The sequence below is a fragment of the Lepidochelys kempii genome, chromosome 1, assembly GCF_965140285.1.
Source record: "Lepidochelys kempii isolate rLepKem1 chromosome 1, rLepKem1.hap1, whole genome shotgun sequence".
NCBI lineage: Eukaryota > Metazoa > Chordata > Testudines > Cheloniidae > Lepidochelys > Lepidochelys kempii.
This window is the reverse complement of record NC_136380.1, coordinates 13368504-13388478: the sequence shown is the minus strand read 5'-3', so window position 1 is coordinate 13388478 and position 19975 is coordinate 13368504. Positions and strand designations below refer to the sequence as shown.

General features: G+C 52.6%; 1 protein-coding gene across 1 annotated transcript in view; it reads left to right on the top strand.

The window, feature by feature from the left end:
* Positions 1 to 19975, top strand: part of ARHGEF17 (Rho guanine nucleotide exchange factor 17) — a 238507-nt gene that overhangs the window by 137996 nt on the left and 80536 nt on the right. The gene's annotated exons all lie outside the window — the stretch shown is intronic.

The following is a 19975-nucleotide window of genomic DNA, read 5'->3' as shown; positions in this document are numbered from 1 at the left end:
AGATGTTGGCCAGCCTGGCGTTTGCTTTGTTTGCACATGTTACAGTCACATATATCACCGGTGGGACATTAGGGAGATCCTGCTGCTCTGTATGGGGAGTGTCCGAACATATATGTCTGGGCAACACCGGCAAACGTCGAGTAAGCCGTGCCGGTGAGGAATGTGAACCCCCCAACAAGCCAGCTAAGCACATGGGGTATTATTTGGATTTTCAGATGTGTCACTGATCGGGCTGGGGCTTTGCAGGTCAGGTGGCCTCTATTAGAGCGTTGGAGAGCCACTCCAGTCGCTGTGCTTTTAGCTACCGAGGCTGCAGTGTAGCAGGCCCCAGCACACTTGGTTTGTTGCTTTCATTACTTTGCACTCTTGCAGCAGCGTAGCAGGGGCAGGAGCCAAAGCCCACTGAGGTCCATCAGCAGCTCAGGGCTTTCTGATCTCTGAATGGGTCTTCTGCCTGTCCCAGCAGACGGCCTGGAGCAATTTACAGGTGTGTGCATGTGTGTGTGTGGTGATTTACGGGGGGGGGGGGGGGTGTAGCGATTTACGGGGGGGGGTGTGGTGATTTATGGGGGGGTTTAGCGATTTACGGGGGTGTGTGTGTGGTGATTTATGGGGGTGTGTGTAGCGATTTACGGGGGGGGTGTAGCGATTTACAGGGGGTGTGTGTAGCGATTTACAGGGGGGGGTGTAGCGATTTACGGGGTGTGTGTGTGTAGCGATGTACAGGGGGGTGTAGCGATTTACAAGGGGGGGGTGTAGCGATTTACAGGGGGGGGTGTAGCAATTTACGGGGTGTGTGTGTGTGTGTAGCGATTTACAGGGTGTGTGTGTGTAGCGATTTACAGGGGGGTGTAGCAATTTACGGGGTGTTTGTGTGTGTAGCGATTTACAGGGGGTGTGTGTGTAGCGATTTACAGGATGTGTGTGTGTAGCGATGTACGGGGGGGGTGTAGCGATTTACGGGGTGTGTGTAGCGATTTACGGGGTGTGTGTGTGTAGCGATTTACGGGGTGTGTGTGTGTAGCAATGTACGGGGTGTGTGTGTAGCGATTTACAGGGGGGGTAGCGATGTACAGGGTGTGTGTGTGTAGCGATGTACGGGGGAGGTGTAGCGATTTACGGGGGGGGTGTAGCGATTTACAGGGGGGGGTGTAGCAATTTACGGGGTGTGTGTGTGTGTAGCGATTTACAGGGTGTGTGTGTGTAGCGATTTACAGGGGGGGTGTAGCGATTTACGGGGTGTTTGTGTGTGTAGCGATTTACAGGATGTGTGTGTGTAGCGATTTACAGGGGGGGGTGTAGCGATGTACGGGGGGGGGTGTAGCGATTTACAAGGGGGGGTGTGTAGCGATGTACGGGGGGGGGGGTAGCGATGTACGGGGGGGGGTAGCGATGTACAGGGTGTGTGTGTAGCGATTTACGGGGTGTGTGTAGCAATGTACAGGGGTGTGTGTGTAGCGATTTACGGGGTGTGTGTGTGTAGCAATGTACGGGGTGTGTGTAGCGATTTACGGGGGGGGTAGCGATGTACAGGGTGTGTGTGTGTAGCGATGTACGGGGGAGGTGTAGCGATTTACGGGGGGTGTGTAGCGATGTACAGGGGGTGTGTGTAGCGATTTACAGGGTGTGTGTGTGTAGCGATTTACGGGGGGGTGTAGCGATTTACAGGGTGTGTGTGTGTAGCGATTTATGGGGGGTGGGGGTAGTGATTTACAGGGGTGTGTGGCGATTTACAGGGGTGTGTGTAGCGATTTACAGGGGTGGGGGGTAGCGATTTACAGGGGGGTGGGGGTGGGTATTGATTTATGGGGGTGTGTGTAGTGATTTGGGGGGGTGTAGTGATTTACGGGGGTGTGTGTAGTGATTTACGGCGGGTGTAGCTATTTACAGGGTGTGGGGGGGTAGCGATTTACAGGGGGTTGGGGGTGGGTATTGATTTATGGGTGTGTGTGTAGTGATTTGGGGGGGGTGTAGTGATTTACGGGGGTGTGTGTAGTGATTTACGGCGGGTGTAGCTATTTACAGGGTGTGGGGGGGTAGCGATTTACAGGGGGTGTGTGTGTAGCGATTTATGGGGGGGTATAGCGATTTACAGGGTGTGTGTGTGTAGCGATTTATGGGGGGTGGGGGTAGTGATTTACAGGGTGTGTGGCGATTTATAGGGGTGTGTGTAGCGATTTACAGGGGTGGGGGGGTAGCGATTTACAGGGGGGTGGGGGTGGGTATTGATTTATGGGAGTGTGTGTAGTGATTTGGGGGGGTGTAGTGATTTACGGCGGGTGTAGCTATTTACAGGGTGTGGGGGGGTAGCGATTTACATGGGGTTGGGGGTGGGTATTGATTTATGGGTGTGTGTGTAGTGATTTGGGGGGGTGTAGTGATTTACGGCGGGTGTAGCTATTTACAGGGGTGCGTGGGGGGGGGTGTGGCGATTTACAGGTGTGTGTGTATAGCAATTTATGGGGGGGCGTAGTGATTTATGGGGGGGTGTAGTGATTTACGGGGCATGTAGCAATTTACAGGGGTGTGTGTGTTACCATTTACGGGGGGGGGTGGCGATTTACAGGTGTGTAAGAGCGACACATGTTTGCTAAGAGGTCTGGGTTCTTTTCCCAGAAAGAAATTCCTGTAAATAAATACGATGAGCCGACACGGTGGAGAGCTGCACTTAGGAGCTAATTCTTCGTCCATCAGCGCCATTCTGCAGCCCCCCTTGCTCTTAGAGGGTGCTGTGTATGTTACAGAGGCTTAGCACACGCATAGATTCTCACCCACCTGCTGTCGGTGCTGTTCGTCTAAGGGGTCTGCCCTGCAGGGACCCCGAGATGCTGAAGAGGGACAAAGTGAGAGGCGTGTGGGGCCCAGCCTGGCACTGGTTTGTGTGCTTGGCGTGCAGGGCACCGTGCTCTCTGGACTCTGCACTGCCTGTGTGCCGGACACTCGAGCTCAAACAGGGGAAGCTCTACGGCCTGTGTGAGACAGGAGGTCAGGGGCCTTCTGGCCTTGGAGTCTGTGAATCTGTCACAACGCTTGCCCTGCCGATGATTTGGAGATCGGCCTTGGGGAGGAGGTGGCAGGGTGCGATCCCAAAGCAGCGCGTCTGGCCCCGCTCCTCACGCTTCCCTTGATCCCTACAACCGTCAGCTGTTCTGCAGCTGTGTCCCTCAAGCTGCGATTGGTGCTATGGTCTCCCCAGTGCGCTAGGTGCTGTCCAAACCGATCGGGAGACAAAGGGCCAGTAAATCAGCCTAGCTCCGCTGATCTGCGAACGGACCAGTGCGAGCGGACAGTCTGGCCCACAGCCCTGCTCCGAAGAGGTTATAGTCTGAGAGACAATAAGCAAACCAGGGGTGGGGGCCAAGCCCCAGACGGGTCAGAGCAAAGACTGGCTCACTGGAGGCTGCACATTTTGTCTTGGTTGTTGTGTGTGTCTCGACTATCCCCGACTCCCGTCCTATGGTGGTGCCTAGGAACCCCAGTCAGGAATCAGGGCCCTGTTGTGCCAGGTGCTGTACAATACCAGAACTCTTTGGTTCCTTCCCCAAAGAGTTTACAGTGTAAGTGTAATCTCTGCCTGGAGAGGGCGAGCTGGCTAATTTCCTGTAGGTGTTGGGGAAGGGGGTCTTGAGCAGGGATCCCAGTGATGAGAGGGGCATGGCCTGGTGTGTCACCTCAGAAAGGCCGTGCATGCCTAGGGGCAGGGTGGAGGAAGCACAGAGAGAGAGCGTGATGTGGAAAGAGCCGGGGGCCTGGATTCTCAATTGCTCTGTTCCTGGGGTTTGGAAAGGGACAGAGGTTGGGAGCCAACGTTGCTGGGAGCCACTGTTGTGCACTCCATGTTCTGGGGCTGTGCAGGGCCCTGTTCCACCCCACGGGAGTTAGAGCAGCCTCTTCTGGGCCCTTGGAAGCCGAGGCTAGCCACAGCTCCACACACTTCGGCCACGGGAGGCTGAGAGCAGGGCCAGTGAGGAGCCCTTACGCCAGCTGGAGAGGTGTCCAGTGCAGGAGTATCCGAAGAGGTGGCTTCCACCCCCTTTCCACTGCCAGAGCAAAGGGGCTTTAGCGTAGCTGAGAATGGGGCCCGAGAGCAATAGGTGGGGAGGGGAGAGTTGTGAAGGGTCTCGAAGGGGAGGACAAAAAGCTTGAATATGATTGTGACGGGGTGTTCACCCTGTCTGAGCCCTGAGCTGGGCCAGAGGGGGCCAGGTAACCTATGATGCTGCACCTGGAGAGCAGCCAGGGATTGATAACGCCTCCTAGCAGATGAAGCCAGCTGGGGGAGGAGCTGGGCTAGGAGTACAGGCCAGGGAGTGAGCGCGATCACTCCCGAGAGGGAAAGGGAGTTGACCGAGGACAAGAAGGAGCTCGAGGGGGAGAGTGAGTCCTGGGGTCCTGCCCTGGACTGGGGAGTCTGGCAAGAGGCTGAGAAAGATGAAGTAGCCACAGGGAGCAGAGGAATCTCTGCTGGTTAAACCCAGAGATAGGCAAGGCGATGGAGAGGCAGAGTAGGAAGGAGCCCAGGGAAACAGCAACAGGGTCTGAGACTAAGCAGACCTGGACAACTAGTCACAGGGTCCCTGGGCTAAAACCCAGAGTAGTAGGTGTGCCCGGGCTCCCCTACCAGGGGCACAGGACATGGAGACATGGAACGGAGACTGCTGTCCGGAGGGACTTGGTTAACCCAGAAGCAGGGGACTTTGTGACTTGGCCCTCTGGCCAGGTCACTATAAGGTGAGAGCGCCCTGAATCATTGTGGGGGGCCACAGTATGAGCAACCGAGGGATGGGGATGCCAGCTGGGGCAAGAGCTAATTCCCAGACCCAGCCACTACGAGGCGCCTCTGTGGTGAGTGGACCCCTTCAGAGGGACACAGTGGAGAAGCAGAGCGCCACGGTCAGAGCAGTGGGATAGGAAAGTGGTGTCGGCAGTGTGGGTGCCAGGGAGGCCAGAGAAGAGGAGGCTGTACGGCGTCTATCCATGGTACTTGTGTGGCCTGTTATCATAGTATCTCATAGCACCTCGCAATCTTAATGTATTTATTCTCACAGCACCCCTGGGAGGCAGGGCAGTGCTATCCTCCCCCTTGTTCAGAGGGGGAACTGAGGCACAGAGGGGCTAATCGTTCCTTCAAAACCAGCTGTCTGGGTTTGCGCGAGGACGTTGGCCATAAACCAGAGAGGATGAAGCCGCTGTACACTAGGCAGTCAGATGCCACAGTGATGGGCAGGGAGTAAGAAGCTGCGTAGAGTAGAATAAAATCCAGAGGTGACTGTGGGAACCTGCCCCGGGTTCGAGCCGCCACCCCCCAGCGTAGAATTCAGGAGACGCTCAGAGGCAGGAAGCCCTGACATACTCCTAGGCTGCACTCACGGAGCCTCCCAGCTCAGAATCGGGCCCTGTATGTTTGCAGATGGAGCCCTGTAACTTCAGCGGGGGAAGAGGCAAGGCTGCCAGGGTGGCATCTGACCCACAGCATGAGGAGCAGCCCAAGGGAAAGGGGGGCAGAGTAGAGATGGTCAACCCTGTGCAAACTGGGGCCGCGTCAGGGTGAGGCCATGAGCCCAGTGCCCTTGGCAGGCCTGTGAGGTCGGGTGGGGGTGTAGATCCCTGTTACCCTTGCTGAATTTACTGTTCAGACTGGCAGAAGGCTGGGCAAGCAGTGCTCATCCGTAGCAGGGGCTGTGCGCTTCTCCACACCAGTCTGAGGGGAGCAGTGCATGGCCCTAGGAACAGGGCAACCTTAGACGAGATCTGTTCTGATGCAGCACATCGTTAATCCGAGACGCAGGGACTCGCAGCTGGGGTCACGGAATGTGATTGCAGTAAGTAGCCGTGCGAGGGTTTAAGAAGCATTGTGTTTCTAGGAACATCTCTGCACTGGCTCTCCCTAGGCTGAGGTCACAAGAGACGCCAAGCTGCCTCCGGCCAGGAGCTGCTCACTAGATGTGGCCACTAGAAACACTGCCCCTGTGGCATAGTAATGCACAGAGACAGGCACTGTGGGAATTTCCTCTGGAGCATCAGAATTGGCCATTGCTGGAGACAGGGTACTGACCTGCCTGGACCTTGCTGTGCTCTAGTTTGGCAAATCCTAGCTCTGTAGATGGCACATCTAATCGATGGGACGAGAGGGCTAGGAGATCAGCGTGTTGTTCAGAGCCAGGACTTAGAATCATAGATTCCGCAGCCTCCCTTGGATGTCCAGACTTTAACTACCCTGAGAGTTAGTTATTTTTTCCTCATAACTAACCCAAGTCTCCCTTGGTGCAGATTTAGCCCATTATTTCTTGTCCTATCTTCAGGGGTCATAGAATATCAGGGTTGGAAGGGACCTCAGGAGGTCATCTAGTCCAACCCCCTGCTCAGAGCAGGAACAATCCCCAACTAAATCATCCCAGCCAGGGCTTTGTCAAGCCGGGCCTTAAAAACGTCTAAGGAAGGAGATTCCACCACCTCGCTAGGTAACGCATTCCAGTGCTTCACCACCCTCCCGGTGAAATAGTGTTTCCTAATATCCAACCTAGACCTCCCCCACTGCAACTTGAGACCATTGCTCCTTGTTCTGTCATCTGCCACCACTGAGAACAGCCGAGCTCCATCCTCTTTGGAACCCCCCTTCAGGTAGTTGAAGGCTACTATCAAATCCCCGCTCACTCTTCTCTGGAGTCAGGGAGAACAACTGATCCCTGGCTTCTTTATAACAGCCCTTAACAGAATCAAAGACTATTATCGGTCGTCTTTTCTCGAAACTAAATTTGCCCAGATTTTTAACCTTTCCTCATAGGTCAGATTTTCAAAATCTTTGATCATTTTTGTTGTTTTCCTCTGGACTCTCCAATTTCCCCACCTCTTTTCTAAAGGGCGGTGCTCAGAACTGGACACAGTATCCAGCTGAGGCCACACCAGCGCCAAATAGAGCGGGACAGTTCCCACCCTAGTTTTTCATACGGCAGTCGGGTAATACTCTCCAGAATGAGATTAGCCTTTTTCACAACTGCATCACCCTGTTGGCTCATGTTCAATCTGTGATCCACTCTAACCCCCGGCAGGACAGCTGCCTAGCCCATTAGCCCCCATTTTGTACTTGTGCATTTGATTTTTCCTTCCTAAGGGCAGCTCTACACTTAAAACACTGCAACGCTGCAGCTGCCCCAGTGTCGGGCTGAAGTGGAGATGCTCCTACGCCAATGGGGTACCCCACGAGGAGAAACTTTCCCTTTGACGTATACCAATCTTAACCTTCTGTGTAGACAGCACTAACTACGTCGTTCAGGGGTGCGGAATTTTCACAACCCTGAGCAATGTAGTTACATCGACCTAGGCTGTAGTGTAGACCCGGCCTCAGTGTAGCACTTCACACTTGTCTTTTTTGAATTTTTATCTTGTTGATTTCAGACCAATTCTCCAATCTGTCAAGGTTATTTTGAATTCTAATCCTGTCCTCCCATGTGCTTTTAGCCACTCCTGGCTTTGTGTCATCTGCAGATTTTGTAAGCGTACTCTCCACTCCATTATCCAAGTCATTAATGAAATCTTGAATAGTACCAGACCCAGGGCTGACCCCACTATATATACCCTCCCAGTTTGACACCAAACCATTGATACGTGCTGATTTCTAATCTTGGTTCTGTCACTGTAGCCTTGTTACTATTATTTAATTGTTGCCCTTAGGTAGTGACGAGAGTCAGGGACCAATTGTACTGAGCGCATCGCGAGAGACAGTCCCTGCCCTGAGCTCTCACTCTAAGTGGACAAGACCAACAAAGGGTTGGGAGGGAAATATAGGCACAGAGAGGGAAGCAACAGGCCCCAGGTCAGTGGCAGGACTAGAACCCAGGTTGTCTGTCTCCCAGCCTACAGCCCTAGCTGCTAGGCAATGCTGCCTTGGGCACATCACTTAACCCCTCAGTCTCCCCATGTTCAAAGAGAGGGTGCTCACATCCCTGGCTGTCCGGGAATGAGTGCGTGCCCAGCACCGGGAAGATGGCAGGCCCTGGGTAAATGCTGGGTGTGGTTACTCCAGGGTGTCTGAAGGGTGATTTCATTTGATTAAAGGTTCTTCTTAAAAAAAACAAGAAAAGCCCCAGCCCAGGGATTCTCCCCCCTGTGGAGTTTCCTCTGTCCACCCCTTGCTGGGACATGTTACTGTTGATACGGCATTTGGAGGAGTGATTGCAGCACCTGTACCCCAGTTAGATTAAAGCTAGCTAGCTTGGGTACATGGCACAGCTGCCCGGGCCCAAGCCCGCCAGGGAGCCTGGGTATGTACTAGGGTGGCTAGTGGGTGCTGCCATGGCTTCGCTGCCATTAGGACCTGAGCTTGCTAAAATGAAAGCTAGCTTAGGTTTACACCTGCTGCAGTCGTGCCTCTGAGCGCAGTGTAGACAAACTGAGCCACAGAGACCAAGTCTGCTCCTCCCACAAACACTTTCATCCTCTGGCAGTGAGGAAACAGGGCTGAGCCTAAATGGAGCGTACTCTTTCTGCAGAGAACAGCAGCCTTCCGAGAACGCAACGGCTGCTATATGCCGGTGACTGAATCACAGAGGCTAGAACCCTCAATCACCTGGTCTGTGTCTCTGGGACAGCTGCAGGATTGTTCCCTCTGGTGTGATCCCTAGGGCTTCCTCTGGTCTCGTTTTAAATGATTCGAGCAATGGAGCATCCTCCGTTCCCCCTGAAACTGGACAATGTTCTGACCTTCCATACAGCAGTGCAGGACTGCCCAGCATTGAGATCGCTGCATGAATTTATGAAGGGCCATTGCTCTCCTCCATCCTTCTCTAGTGTACGTAGCCCATCAGTATGGTGGGGCCAGAACCTGCTCTTACTGGAGTCCGTGTGGAACTCCTGTGGACTTCTGTGGGAGCAGGATCAGCCCCCATAGTTAGTACTTTTCCATGAACTAATACTCTTCAAGGCAAGAATGACTTATTTATAGACTGCTACAGGCTGGTCTTGGCCAATCAGCTTATTTAGGTTCAGCCAGTCTGTGTGCTTTGAGTAATGTAACTGAGGAAGGGGAGGGGCGGAGCGAGGGGAAGGGCTAGTGGATCCCTGTCAGCCCCTGATGCATATCCATTGCAATCAGTAGGAAAGCAACGCCCTCCACATTGGCTCTGCGACTCTCTGCCCTATCCCCAGGCTTCCTTCCAGTCCCCAGTGCATTTGCAGCTGCTTGTTTCTGAACCAGCTGAGTGGAGTGGGGGAACACACTGCTTGCAGCCTGGCTGGGTTTTTTTGCAGAGGGCTTCCTGTTTGTATGTTCAGAAGCCAGGGCCATGGAGCTTAATACCTGGGGGTGAGTGCAGGGTATAGGTGTTGGTTAAGGGAGTTTGTGCTGTGCTGGGTTTAAATTCAGACTCCAGAGCCATCATGAACTCACTCCTGTACGTGTACACCCATGCGTGCTGTGTTAACCTGGTATGGGTACAGCACTGCCATCTACTGGTCAGAATCAGAACAGCTCGACCGTTTGTCATAAGCCCTGCACAGCTAACAGTGTCGCCTTTCGTTCAAGAGCTCGAGTTGCTTACAGAGCAGGCGGATCTGGCGTTTGTCCCTGCTGTTGCCCTGGGAGCTGATTGTCCTTGTGTCAGTGAGACCTGTGCTGAGCGGATGTAAAATGAGACCAAATCACAGTGGCCTATCAGGCTCTGGGAAGTTCCTAGTGGCCATTGTGTGCCACGTAATGGCATCTATGGAGTCCTAGGCCCATCCCCACTCATTCAAACCTCCAGGCGGGTCAAACCCTCCTGTGGGCCATGCTGCTGTACCCCCGCTGCTGACAGTGGGGCTGCTGGGGTGTAGTTGAGAGGGGAATTGGGCACAAGTACTGTGGGCTCTCGACTCCCTGGCACTGTGGCGGTCTATCTGCTAGGTGTTTTCCCTTTTAAAGTTTAGGTGCTGTATGGGGTGGGATTATGCTGTCTCTTTCTCCCTGTGGGCCGAATCCTGAAATCCTTCCTTGGTTTTTACTTGGGCAAAACTCAAAGGTGACTTTGCCTGAGTATTTGGCCCTGTGCTGAGTAACGTCAGTCGCTCCCAATGCAAAGCGTGTCCGGTGCACCCAGCTGTCACGGGGATGGGTGGCTTACCCACGTGTGCAGTGGCAATGGACACACGCACGTTAACACCTGGGCCTTGCTATTTATGCACCACGTCGCACCGTTTTTATGATTGCAAAATTGCCCTCTGGGGATGAGTCCCCGCCAGCTTGGAATTCCCTAGTGTAAGGGACGCTGGCACCTGTACCTCATGCGATCTCTTGCAGATTGATGCTGATTAATCTCTGAAGCAGTAACCGGTGGCTGCGGTAGGAGTTGGTTGCTTGTCTTGTTTTCGCACAGACTGCCTCCTCTCCAGTCCCTCCCCTCCCCTGTCAGGCAAGCTGAACACACAGCCTAAGCTCCCAAAGAGCCCTCAGATGGTAAAGAGTTTTGATCACTCCCCAGCAGGGCTGTGTTTGAACTGGTGACCTAGAAGTGACAGATTGATCAGTAGCCCGTTGCTTACCAATTCCATGAGCTTTCCTTCTCCTTATTAGTTGGTCTGTCTCGAGCATTTTGCTCTTGGATGGTGTGTGCCATATGAAAGCATCTAGCGAAGTGAAGCAAATGTGATTAAAATATACATTATCATTAATGTTTCATGCATTCCCTGCCTGTGCGCTGGCTGGTCTAAGAATTATTTACCCCAGGCTGCTTTCAGGATTGGCAGCTGTCATGTGATAGCATGTGGGTGGCTCAGTGGGCAGAGGACAGAGGGGTTCCTTTTGAGGGAGTCTGGGAGTCGGGTGTCAGATTGCATCCTCCCCATTCCTGTGGATGAGGTAACCTGATGGAAGTGTGGCGGAGGAGAGCACAGGTGCTAAGCAGGCCCTGGGCAGTCAGTGTCTGGAGGGAAGGAATTCCAAGGAAGTATCCAGGGTGCTGCAGGAAGGGCGCTGGTCATATCACACTTGATTCAGCCCCCACTGAATCAACGGGAGACTCTTTCCATTAGCTTCAGTGGCAGTTAGCTCAGGCCCTTAATAAGTAGCCATCTTCCCTCTGGGTCATCGCTGACCTTGGAGCTTCAGCATTGTGCCAGGGTGGCCCGTCCCGCTGAGGTGCCATCGGACGTGAACCCGAACTGTTGTGCGGCATAGCTACCACTGTTGTGGTTGGCACTATTCCTCCCCAGAGGTGGCTGCATTTGGGAGGTGGGGGCGAGGTGCATAGAACACCCAACGGGAGGTGCTCCTAGTGAGGACAGGAGGAGTGGCCGACATCCCATAGCAGGCTCGGGCCCGTTATTTGTCAGGCTGTGAGGCACCTTGTGGCTTGGGCCTGGGGCTGTAGACCTCGACAACGATGATGAGACGAACCGGTCCACCAAGGCTCAGCAGGCTGCCTGGGACGCACACAGGGTCCGCACGAGGACGGGCATGCTGTTTAGAAAATGGAAAGATTGCTGGGTGTTGTGGGGGAGGGAGGACTCCCGCCAGCACCGCTGGCGTCTCCACCAGTTTCGCTGCAGAGCTGCTGTTAGGAAGCCTCTGTTTTTTTCTGGATATGTAATTTGCCAAGGAGCTGCTGGCACAGCTGGGTTACCAAGACGTCTCTCAGAACCTCCCCGGAGAGATCCGCATGAGAGCTGTGTGGAGACAGCTTATCTTGTATCTGCTTCCTCTCAACATCTGGTACCGGCTGTTGTCAGAGGCAGGATACTGGACTGGATGGACGATGGGTCTGCTGTGGTCTGGCAGTCCCTGTGCTCCTTGGTGAACTGGCCACAGCAAGCATGAAATTCAATATAGACAAGTGCAACGTAGTTCACTTAGGAAGGAAAAATCAAATGCATAACTACAAAATGGGGGACAGCTGGCTAGGCAGCAATGTCCTGCTAAAAAGAAACTGGGGTTATAGCGGCTCACAGACTGAACATGACTCAACTGTGTGATGCAGTTGTGAGAAAGTCGAATCTCATTCTGGGGCGTATTAACAGGAGTGTCGTAGGTAAGACGCGGAAGGTAACTGTCCTGCTCTGCTCGGCACAGATGAGGCCTCAGCTGGCATACAGTGTCCAGTTCTGGGTGCCGCACTTCAGGAAAGAGGTGGATAAATGGGAGAGAGTCAAGAGGAGAGCAACAAAAATGATCAAAGGTTTAGAAAACCAGATCTTCGAGGTAAAGCTTTAAAACATTGGGCAAGTTTAGTCTGGAGAAAAGAAGATGCGGGGGTGGGGGCGGACCTGATAACAGTCTTCAAATCTGTTAAAGGCTTTTAAAAAGAGGCTGGGGATCCATTGTTCTCCTTGTCCATTGAAGGTAGGACAAGAAGTAATGAGCTTAATCTGCAACCTGGGAGACTTAGGTTAGATAGTAGGAAAAATTTTCCAACCCTAGGGATAGTTTAGCTCTGAATTTGGGAGGCTGTGGAAACCCCATCACTGGAGGATTTAAGAACAGGTTGGACAGACACCCGTCAGGGATGGTCTAGGTTTGCTTGGTCCTGCCTCAGTGCAGGGGACTGGACTAGATGATCTCTCAGGGTCTAATCCAGCCTGCCATTTCTGTGATCCTACGATCAGCATGGCACTCTGCAGCACTCAGGAGGGAACTGCCTCCTCTTAGGGTGCTTTCCCAGCACTGATCGCTGCAGCAGCAGTGCATCAGCGGCTGATCCCCGTCGGGTTCGTCTGCAGACATATGTTGCGTCTCTTCCACTTTGGAGCCTTTCTGGAAACTCAGTCTTTTCATGAGATGCAGGGGAGCTCCTGTCAGGGCTCTGCACGGGGCTGAGTGGAAGTAGAAATGTCTCACTAGCGTTACACCACCAGTGGGGAAGTGTGAAGGGCTTGGTGGCCTTTACCCAGATAGGGACCAAAAGGCAGTGTGGGCCAATGGATAGAGTGAATGGCTGTGAGTCAGGAGGCCTGAGTTTTCTTCTCCTCTCTGTCCTGGCCTTGCTGCCTGACACTGGGCAGGTAGGTTCACCTCTGCTTCGAGGTGTCTTGCACTTTCATCTGACACCTCCGGTGCTGGAGACAAGATGGACCTCAGAGCCGATCCAGTCTGGCTGTCCCTCTCCAGCTCAGTCTTCCCCATCTTGGAAAACAGGGCTCTTGAGGATAGAGTGCTTTGAGCTCTCTGGATGAGAAGTCCGACATCAGGGGTAACTCTCGCTCTTTTGCAAATGTGACTGCACAGATCCCTGGTTAGCACATGCAGGGCACACACCTAGCCAGAGGCATTTGCCACTGGCAAATGGCGCATGCAGACATCCTTGTGTCTGTGCTGAGGCACCCCTCTCTCCCCCCCGCGTACTAGGAATCGGGCCCCAAATGTCCTGTTAGCCGTGCTTCCAACAGCGAAACCAATCCCAGGGTCTGTGTTTGCTCTCCCTAGTCATGAACACACAGCGCTCGTCATGGCTAGAATACAGGCAGTGGGACGGTGGGACCAGTCACCCCTGCCCCCTTGTAGGATGTCATGCAACATTGAGCCATTCTACAGCAGCCACCAAGTGTCGTCCTCGCACATGTGTGGTTGGTCATCCTCATTTATATAGTGAGGGAACTGAGACAACGGTGATGTGCAGAAGGTCGTGGCAGAGGTAGGGCTGCACTCCAGGTCTCCCGGGAGCCCTGTGCCTTAGCAACAAAAACATCTGCCTCCCATGCTAGGAGTGGGTAGTCACTGTGTATTTCCACTAAGATGTGGCCTAGGATGATTTCGGTGCAAGGGATTCATAGAATCATAGAATATCATAGAATCATAGAATATCAGGGTTGGAAGGGACCTCAGGAGGTCATCTAGTCCAACCCCCTGCTCAAAGCAGGACCAGTCCCCAATTAAATCATCCCAACCAGGGCTTTGTCAAGCCTGACCTTAAAAATATCTAAGGAAGGAGATTCCACCACCTCCCTAGGTAACCCATTCCAGTGCTTCACCACCCTCCTAGTGAAAAAGTTTTTCCTAATATCCAACCTAAACCTCCCTCATTGCAACTTGAGACCATTACTCCTTGTTCTGTCATCTGCTACCACTGAGAACAGTCTAGAGCCATCCACTTTGGAACCCCCTTTCAGGTAGTTGAAAGCAGCTATCAAATCCCCCCTCATTTTTCTGTTCCGCAGACTAAACAATCCCAGTTCCCTCAGCCTCTCCTCGTAAGTCATGTGTTCCAGTCTCCTAATCATTTTTGTTGCCCTCCGCTGGACTCTTTCCAATTTTTCCACATCCTTCTTGTAGTGTGGGGCCCAAAACTGGACACAGTACTCCAGATGAGGCCTCACCAGTGTCGAATAGAGGGGAACGATCACGTCCCTCGATCTGCTGGCAATGCCCCTACATATACATCCCAAAATGCCATTGGCCTTCTTGGCAACAAGGGCACACTGCTGACTCATATCCAGCTTCTCGTCCGCTGTAACCCCTAGGTCCTTTTCTGCAGAACTGCTGCCGAGCCATTCGGTCCCTAGTCTGTAGCAGTGCATGGGATTCTTCCGTCCTAAGTTCAGGACTCTGCATTGTCCTGGTTGAACCTCATCAGATTTCTTTTGGCCCAATCCTCTAATTTGTCTTGGGCCCTCTGCATCCTATCCCTACCCTCCAGTGTATCTACCTCTCCTCCCAGTTTAGTGTCATCTGCAAACTTGCTGAGGGTGCAATCCACACCATCCTCCAGATCATTTATGAAGATATTGAACAAAACCGGCCTGAGGACTGATCCTTGGGGCACTCCACTTGATACCGGCTGCCAACTAGACATGGAGCCATTGATCACTACCCGTTGAGCCCGACAATCTAGCCAACTTTCTATCCACCTTATAGTCCATTTATCCAGCCCATACTTCTTTAACTTGCTGGCAAGAATGCTATGGGAGACTGTGTCAAAAGCTTTGCTAAAGTCAAGGAACAACACGTCCACTGCTTTCCCCTCATCCACAGAGCCAGTTATCTCGTCATAGAAGGCAATTAGATTAGATTCATGTTATTGCCCCTTCTGCCTTCCCAGGGCCACTGGGATTGGGCCGCTCCTTCTTGCTGACTTCTGTGGCTCCTCATGGGCCAGGAGGGTGAAAGGTCCTTCCCGGTTCAGGGACCCCAACTGTTGCACTTGCTCCGTGCATCCACCTGAGTCCCACGCCCCCCTGCTTCCTTCAGGGCTCAGTCAGTTGCCTTTCTGTTCTTCGTCTCTGAGAGGTGGTAGCTCGCTCGACAGACCTCGCCGCATCTGCAGTGCGGGGGAGGTCAACCTACCTATGGCACTCAGAGACCTAAAAGCCCTGAGCGATGTAGCTAGGTTGATCTAAAGGCCTAGCCGTTTGCAGGGTCGAGGCCAAACCTCCATGGGCTACTTGTGTCAGCATGTCTTGACATCCCATGTAGAATTGCCTTTGCTTCTTCCCCTAATTTATCAATGTTGATAAATGCAAAATAATGCACACTGAAAAACATAATCCCAACCATACATAGAAAATGAAGATGTCTAAATTAGCTGTTACCACTCAAGAAACTGATCTTGGAGTCATTGTGGAGAGTTCTCTGAAAACATCCACTCAATGCGCAGTGGCCGTCTAAAAACCTAGCAGAATGTTGGAAATCATTAGAAAAGGGATAGATAATAAGACAGAAAATATCATATTGCCTCTCTATAAATCCCATGATATGCCCACATCTTGAATACTGCCTGCAGATGTGGTCACCTCCATCTCAAAAAAGGTATACTGAAATTTTTAAAAAGTTCAGAAAAGGGCAACAAAAATTATTAGGTGTCTGGAACGGCTGAGATAAATAAGACTGGGACTTTTCAGCTTGGAAAAGAGACGACTAAGGGGGATATGATAGAGATCTATAAAATCATGACTGGTGTGAAGAAAGTAAATAAGGAAGTGTTATTTACTCATAACACAAGAAGGAGGGGTCACCAAATGAAATCAATAAGCAGCAGGTTTAAAACAAAAAAAAAGGAAGTATTTTTTCACACAACGCACAGTCAGTCTGTGGTTCTCTTTGCCAGAGGATGTTGTGAAGGCCAAGACTATAACAGGGTTCAAAAAAAAACTAGATGAATTCATGGAGGATAGGTCCATCAATGGCTATTAGCCAGGATGGGCAGTGATGGTGTCCTTAGCCACTGTTTGCCAGAAGCTGGGAATGGGTGACAGGGGATGGCTCACTTGACGATTACCTGTTCTGTTCATCCCCTCTGGGATACCTGCCATTGGCCACTGTTAGAAGACAGGTTTCAGAGTAGCAGCCGTGTTAGTCTGTATCCGCAAAAAGAAAAGGAGGACTTGTGGCACCTTAGAGACTAACAAATGTATTTGAGCATAAGCTTTCGTGAGCTACAGCTCACTTCATCATGGCATGCATCCGATGAAGTGTTCGTGGAAGCTCCGGGCACTCTCAGTGCATTGGCTGCAGCCTTGCGAGGCTGCTTTCCTCTGGTTTTGCCTCCTCTAGTGTTTGCCTTGGAAGGAGACTGAGGCGCTGGATCAAGATCCCTTGGTGACAAGGTGGCTGGGCTGGGCCTTCAAGGAGGCCGGTGTGTGTCTTCTATGCCTGTGGCACCCAGTGGCAGAGAGAGACCCTCCTGGTCGTGCAGGCACTGATGGCCCTGCGTGTCCAGAGCAGAGATCTAAGGCCAGTGGGCGATCTGAACTGAATAACATGGGGACATGGGGCCCAGCCCTGAGTGGGGCCAGGGGGACACGTGGGCTGCAGGAGTAGCCGCTGCGGGCAGGCTGTCTCAGACACTCCTCAGAGGCACAGTCCCTGCCTGGCTTCCCCAGTGCTCCAGGGGAATAGTGATTTGCTGCTAGCTTGTGCCCCCTCCCCCAGGTGGCACCTTGTGGGGGTAAAGCTGAGCCTGCATCCGATCCCTGCCCACCTGCTCCCACGGGAATAGCAGGTATGCAGCACTTATCGTTGATCCCAGGTTGGGGTACCCCACACAAGGGTGTCGGGGGGGGGGGATTCTTCCTCCCCTGTGTGGGCATGCAACCCATCATAACAATCAGCCAAATCCTGAGCGACTCACTGAGCCCTCACCCAGGCCCAGCTCCCGGTGAGCAGGGCGGGGGTGAGCTGTCCAGACACAAGCGCAGGTGGAAGGCAAACAGCCTGCGGTGGCCAAGATCCTTGCTGCTCTGCCAGAGACCTGCAGGGCCGTGGGCTGCTGCAGCTCGGGCTGCTTGTGTGGGTTGGAGAACAGCCGCGGGGCTGATTCATGTGGCTGGCCTGGAGCAGTAACAGCACCTCTGAAAACGAACACTGAGATTAGTCCTCGGCATGTAATTAATCCAATAATTACGTCAGATTAGCCCAGTGTGTGTTTAGAAGCTTTTAATTGATAATTAAGGAGCGAGGCCCGTGAGCAGGCAGCGGGCAGGAGAGAGCTCACTCAGGGTTTGCCGAAGCTGCGGGAGGCATTTCCACTGCTGGGGTTCTGGAGCGTGCCCTGCTGCGGGGCTGTAGGTTAGGCCACTTCCAGCAAGGTAGGGAGAATTGGACTGGAATCCATGACTCATCAGGCAGGACTTTTCCCTTGGCGTGAGGACTGACTCCTTCCCAGTGGGGCGTCAGGGGTCACGGTGCTGCAGGAGGTGTTGTTTTCTCTGATGAATACAGACCATGTGGCCATGTTTGATCATTAAAGACCTCTGAACCTTTTGGGCAAGGGCAGAGGTCTGAGTTCTTTGTGTCTCAGCCGCCTTTCAGCTCTGTATATTTCCCCTGACCGTGAAAGGGACACAATGTTCGCGGGCCCGGATGAGTACAGCACTCAAGCATATGCTTAAAATTAAGCTTCTGGTTAAGTGCTTTGCTGAGATGGGGCCATAAACAGTTGCTGCATTCCTCGCCAGAGGTGGCTCCATTAAAGTGGTGGGCAAAGCCTAAGAAAAGAGGTGGGCTTTTTGCAGCATGCCCTGAAGATCAACAGATCTGGGTTATTTCAGATCCTGGTGACAATGAATTCCAAATTCTCAGATCCCTCCTGGAAAACACCCTGCCAGAAGCTCCCTCTGTTAAATCAAGGGAGATCCAGCTCAGATGGCCCTGCAGATGCAGCTGGGGCAGTAGTTATGGCATAGCAGGGGGGAGTAGGTGTCACAAAGAGGGGGATCTAAGTATAGGCGCTGACTCCATGGGTGCTCTGGGGCTGGAGCACCCACGGGGAAAAATTGGGGGCAATGACCCATGATGGGCCAAAGTGGATAGAAGTTGGAGGAAGGAGGTGAAATTAAATGAACGAGAATTCGGGAGTGAATATCGGGGTGAAGTAGGGACGGGTGGAATAGTCTCTCAAGGGAAGCAACAATCGTCCCATTGCTCAAGTGGAGCTATGACAATTTACACCAGCTGATTTGCCCCCATCGGACTTTAATTCTGATCTCATGCCAGTGTAAACATGGCATCCTTCAAGGAAGTCAGCAGAGTTGCACTGATGTGAAACTGGCGTGAAATGAGCATTGGTGTGTCAATTTCTTGCTGCAAAAGGATGGCTAGATGGAGCACAGAGGAAGCCTTTAGCTGGAACAGTTGCCAGCAGAAAGCTGAGCGCTTCTTTGTTGAGCCAGGCTATTTAAAAGTTTCTGGTGGCTTTGGGGTGGTGTTAATGTGCAAGTAGCCGGGCAATCAGGAGCCGAAAGAAGAAATAGGTTGCAAGTGCCAAGGGGCCATTTCCTCAAATTCAAACTTCCTATGCGGTTGTTTTACATGAATAATGGCTACGTTGCTGCTACTTCCTTTCTGCAGCCATTATCATGTCGTGCCTTCTCTGCCACTTGCCCATGTGTGGCTACCTCTGTTTGCTCCTAAGCTAAGGTGTGCGCAGCACTGACCTGACAGCCTCGCTCCGACAAACTCGGTATAGCTGAGAAAAGGCCAGGCATGAGGCAAGCAGCATCTGAGAAGGGATCAGTTTGGGCAGCCTTCACAAAGAAGGTCAGTATCATTATTTTACACATAGGGAAACTGAGGCACAGAGAGGTGCAGTGACTGGCCCAAGGTCCTCCAGCAGATTTGGGAATAGAACCCAGGTCTCCAGGAGTCCCCGGCCAGTGTTCTGTCCACGAGGACATGCTGCCTCCCCTGTAAGAGCCTCTAGGTGTTTCCTGAGTGTAAAGAATAGTACGACAGTCTGAGGAGCTGGAGCGAGGGAGAGACGAGGGGGACCCCAAAGGAGAGTTTGGGTTGGAGCGTAGGAACGTAGGCCTGGAGGGACCTCAAGGGTTCAGTCCCCTGCTATCACAGGCATCCCCATCATATATTCCCATTCAGACACTTACCAAGCTCCATCTTACGTTAAGTGAGGTTTGTGGAGCAGTGGCTGTCCAGCTTTCGAAGGGAATAATCCTCTTTCCTGTATGATCCCTTCATCCCCCGCTGCTTGGCTGTCAGAGAACTGTTCCGTTGTGCAGAACACCAGAAAGGGCGCCCCAGAGCACAGCTTGAGGGGCGTCTCCACAGGGGAAAAGGCAGCGGGATTCAGTGAGAACCTGCGAGTGGGGCAGAAGGATAGACTCAAATCCCCAGACAACACCAAGACTGTAAGTCCGGGGGACTGAGTGGACAGTGGAGACGTTGCACTGGTTCAACTAACCCAGTTTGATTAAACCAGTGCAAATCTGTGTGTAGACAAAGCCTGAGAATTAATTAATTAACAAGCGTGAAACACTTTGAGATCCCAGATGGAGGGGTGCTATAGAAGTGAAACACAAACTCTCTGATTATTTCAGTTTAAACCACGCTTATTTTGCTGTAGGTACGCCCATGGCAGGATTTCACACTGAAATGGCATCAGTGCATATGGCTGCACAAGGCGTCAGGCAGTGTAGGAACAAGAGCTGTGGAAGGAATATTAACCCCCCATGCTTGGAGGAAGCTTTCCATGGGGCAGGGTACCCCATCATTGCCTGAGACAGGGCTTCTTCCACTGAAGCTGGTGATAGTCATGGTCAGAGATGGGCCCTTAGCTAGAGG